Consider the following 5,318-nt stretch of genomic DNA (forward strand, 5'->3'; position numbering starts at 1 on the left):
CAGCGAAGTACAAATAAGCCTGTTGTTCGATAGAATTATAAGGTTTATATATTATCAAAGGTTCAATCTTAAAGTAATGAATACTATAGAGTAGAAAATTTTGCTGAGAAAGACCGGCTTGAATCACAGCTCAATATGATATATTTTTATTGAAAGTGTTTGTTTCTTTATTTGAAGCTCCTTAATCATCGCTAAACTCTGATTTTGTTATATACCCATTTATTTTCTTTATCAATGGTATAGATACTTATAGGCATACACTTATATCTGGCATATACATTTGTACCATGACATAATGTGAACACTTGTATTTACTACTTTCTAGAACTCACTTAAGTATACGTATATAGTAGATAGAGTCTGAACATAGTGTATATATTAGATAACATGCTTGTGCATTTTGCTTGAACAAAAAGAAAGAAAAGGCAATATACCAAGGAGTGTAATGATATTACACTTTCATAGACAAGGCTAAAAGTTGTACATGTAATTTTTCTAAGCTTAAATAGTTGATATAAAAGAAAAAGGGAAACAAGAAATTTTCTGGTCACTTCCATGTATGTTTATACTTATTTGAACTATGATATTCTAGGAAATAAAATATATGAACAGATCCATGGAAGGAGGCATAGACCGGAACCAAGCAACATAATATCAGATTCGGGTTGACTGAGTCCGTTCATAGGACGTAATGAAACTTTTCTGTGAGGGTGAAATGGTAATCTATTGTCAGGTTTCAATTTCATGTCGACACAAACGCATAATCAGGATACTTATGGATTGGAAACGAAACTAAAGCTGCTTGAATGTATATTATGACAAGTGCGAATTGCCGGCATATCTACAGATGTACAAACAGATATCAATAACGGGCGGAAGAGTTTCCCTTTTTTTAGAAGTTCTTGATGATTTTACATGTAGGTGGCGTTATGACAGTAACCAGCTCATCAATTAAAATATATTACTGTTTGAGAATTGTCGTCAATGGTTATCTCAACTTGATAAATGTTTTATAGAAGACTTATCTGATCAGTAGTAATTAACTATCATCTTCTTAATCTCAGTGTTAATTGGAGAACGTATGAAAGGCTAAGGAACTTGATAAGCACGACATTCTGATTGTACTTTACTATTAGATTATTTCACTGGTAGTAGGTGCAGATGGGAATATCCTGCACGAGGATAACTGTTTTGGTGGTAAAGAGGGTCTGCCGAGTTACCGCGTAAACCGCTACCCAAGAGCCGGATATTCCCATATGCACTTAGCACCAGTGGTTCATGCCATATTCAACAGATGATAGTAAAAATAAATTGAAACAAATGACTTTCTCACAGCACATTTTTTCTTATAATAACACATTAACAAAACGCTGGAACTTTACGTCCGTAGACAGAAAGGACGTCGTGACGTTACAACGTAATAGTTTTACAGTCTTACATCCCGGGGTATAAGATGGAGTTTTCCAGCACCGGTGAAATCACCAGAAATCCCAGTCTGTTATGCAAGAAAAAAAAAACACTCTTAACGTAAAGAACTGTTTGTTTTTCAGCTAACAGATATGTGAAATTCAACTGTTTAGGTGACTTTTGAGAATGTAATCATTCAAATGGTAAGATCATTTTACTACATTTGTCAGACTGGCTATTGTAATAAATGTTATCATATAAGATGCTCACGTGATTCGACGCATCCTTGGTAGGACAAAACGTACGATATACGACAATGTAAAGACATCCTAAACGGAGGCCATATTTCAAATGAATGAATGCGTTGTGTTTTAGGACGAATCAACAGAAAAAGGAGCAAAACAGAAAAGCATCTTTAAAGTATTATTTATATAAAAATGTGTAGTCTTACATTACAATGTGTAGTCTTACATTAAAGTGTGTAGTCTTACATTACAATGTGTAGTCTTACATTACAATGTGTAGTCTTACATTAAAGTGTGTAGTCTTACATTACAATGTGTAGTCTTAAGAATATCAGATGTTAATATAGCAATATTGCGGGAATATGAGTTAATATATTTCCTGCACAGATTTTATAATAGATTCTGGTCCGTTTTAAAAAGTATAGCATTAGTTTCAAACTCCTTCAAAGACTGAACTTCAGAGTATGTTCTACACTTTGTTTCCATACATGCAGTCAATTAGAATAAAGATAATAGCAAGTAATGCTTGACATATTGTACATTCAGGTTGGTCTTCTTTCTACGAAAGATATGAACGTGTCAGGCCTATTCGATAGCGAGAATGAAAACTTCCTCCCTGCGAACAGATTTGTTCTCTTTATGCCATTCATCCGAGGTTGGTTTAACATAGTAAAGTTTAAGGAAGAATTGTTGAAAGACAATTGTCAGTCAGATGAAATAAAGGCATTAACATTCGATTTACATTATCTGTGTAGTGATGGCATGGATTTCTTTGCTGTTACCGTTCTCGTTTCCAGTAAAACCAACATAATTTGAGCACATTTGTAGCGAAAATGCTATATCTAGCATTTTTTGTCTTGAGCCGCATGAGAAAGAGTTTGGCAGCGAATGCGCATAGACAGTCTATAATTTCACTTGAGGTTTTGTGGTATTTTGAGCCATACAGAAATACTGTTGCGGTTTCTTAGCTTACTACCATAAAACTTAATACTTAAACTGAGTGTTAATAAGACTTTGTTGTCGTCAAGATGGGACAAAATTAATTTAATTAAAAAAAAATACTTGCATTACTAAAACTTTTTAATAACTGATTTTAACAAATACTTTATTTTCACAAAATGAATAAAACTCTACTGAGGGATAAACAGAATTGTCATGTTGCCCTAGAATAGAGTATTTTACTTATTTAAATTTATATAGACTACATAAGTGCTGACTAAAGTTTCAGAATTTAAACACACGCGATTTGTTCATATACAATAGACTGTTTGCGCATGTACAATGTCACGCAGTATATAATGGCCTATAATTAATTTTTCATTGCTCTAAATAATTGTAAAATAACGAAATACATACAGGTTTTGAAAATTAGTAAGAAAAACGGGGAAAACGAATACTTCATTCAAAAAATGAAAAATATTGCGTCAGACGATTTGTTAAGTAAACGTTACAGGCTTAAAGACTGGAAAATAGTGCGTGTCATAGTGCCATAACTTAAGGAGCTTTGTCTTAAAGGAAGTATTAATATTCGTTGTAACCAATAATTTCCATATATCTGAATAAAATAAATATTTCCAAATAAAGCAATGCCTGTGTTTTCTCACTAGCCCTATAATTATGACTTTCATGGCCAATGAAAGACTAAACATGCAATGGAGATTTTGAAAAACTCCTTCGTTTGAAAATGGAATACATTCCTATAAAGTCTCTTTAGAATAGAAACCAAGTTAAGGTCTCCCCGTACTTGGATTCAGTGTTGTTATATTTTCTGGTTCTTTTGGATCAAGGAGTTCATTCAATGAACGTGTAATTCCGCTTAAGCCGGTGCTAGGGGGCGTGAGAGGTGTTGCACATTTCATTACCGCTCATGAACAGACTCAATCATATTGGTATTTTGCTGTTATGTCTGCCTTGACATCCTTTCGCACTACTATGAAATTAGTGTTTCCACATGGGCTGGTGTACTTTAAAAGTGCTATATTTTATTTTCTTTACAAATTATATTTGAAATTTTACATAAAATATAAGATTTATGGCAAAATTATGTGTCAGTTCCAAAAGTTATAAAACGCAAAATAAGCCCACTTAACGTTTTCAAGTCTTGCAAGTTACTAAGAATACACGTTGATATCAATATTACAAAGCATGATATTTCAATGCCACTTACAAATCTTTCATTTTTACATGTTGACATAATTACCCCATCCAGGAATAAAAAGCAGTTAAAACTACCAACAAATTCTACTGCAAAGACTTTTAAAAAATTGCTGCTTTAAAGGCGTACGCTAGAATTCCCTGTATATGAGATAGGCGAAAATTTTCCCAATAACAGAATTTCTTTAAACTTTGGATATTGAAGGACAATCATCTAAGAAACAAAAATATGCAATAAAAATCATAGGTCACCGGTATCGAAAAAGAGTTATCTGCCCTTGAAAACGTCATTTTTGGGGGAAATGCGGTTTTCAAGGGCAGATAACTCTTTTTCGATACCGGTGGCCTATGATTTTTATTGCATATTTTTGTTTCTTAGGTGATTGTCCTTCAATATCCAAAGTTTGAAGAAATTCTGTTATTGGGAAAATTTTCGCACCAAATCCTAGCATACGTCCTTAATGTCAAATATGCATTAAACGAAAACGGTAGAATCACCGTACATCTATTGAGAGATTTTTTTAAACTTAAAAACTGTTGAACTCTGATATTTTAGGTTTTTTTTAAAGATACTTTCAAACTAATATAAAGTGCTTGGTTGAAAACCTTTTAATTTAATTGTAACTTATTATTCCCTACCTGTCTCGACGCGTTGGTATTATGGTAGAAGTTTTGTTTAACCTTTAGCCTGCTGGTTGCAAGTGATTTTGCCTTTGCGACCAGTGCAGACCATGATCAGCCTTCACGTCCGTGTGTAATCCACATATCTTTCAGTTTCAGTTATGTTGAACAATTGCATACTTCCGTAAGCCAGCTGGATATCTAAGCTCGAACCCACATCCGTTAGGGGCAAATGATTCAAAGACAAACCTTAACCGCTATGACACAGAGGCCTCCGTGTTTTAGGCCCGCTACAATATACTTTAGAAAATAAATGTCTTGAAGAGAAACTGGTGTAATCTTACACAGTTTATGAACTAAAAATGCTATATTTGTCAATATGGTAGTTTTCCATCTGTGTTATTACAACTGAAAAATTTTCCTACGGTCATAACCTTAATTGTTCTATTTAATTATGTGTCATTTATCAACACTCTTGACATTCCCACCATCCTTTCTACAAAGATCAATGAAAGTCGTGTTTGTAGCGGCGTATGTGAGATTTCATAATTAGTTCATTCATCCTCTCTTCCTCTCATGTCCAGAACAATATTATCACAATGATCATAATAATAAATGAGGACACTAAGTAAATTGAAATCGCCCGTATCAGCACGTGTTAACAGCTTTATGATCACCTAATAAAAAATATTTATTATTTTACATTTTTGTTGTGTTAAACGTCACACCGACACAATTATATGTCATATGGCGACTTTCCAGGTTTTCATGATGGAGGAAGACCCCAGATGTATCTTTGTTTATGAAAGTTACCAATGTTTCCTATAGTAATCTCAAATAAGCAAGTTTACTTGTGCTTCAGTTCTTTGGTCTTCTATAAATTGCCTTACC

This window comes from Mercenaria mercenaria, chromosome 15 (assembly GCF_021730395.1).
Source record: "Mercenaria mercenaria strain notata chromosome 15, MADL_Memer_1, whole genome shotgun sequence".
NCBI lineage: Eukaryota > Metazoa > Mollusca > Bivalvia > Venerida > Veneridae > Mercenaria > Mercenaria mercenaria.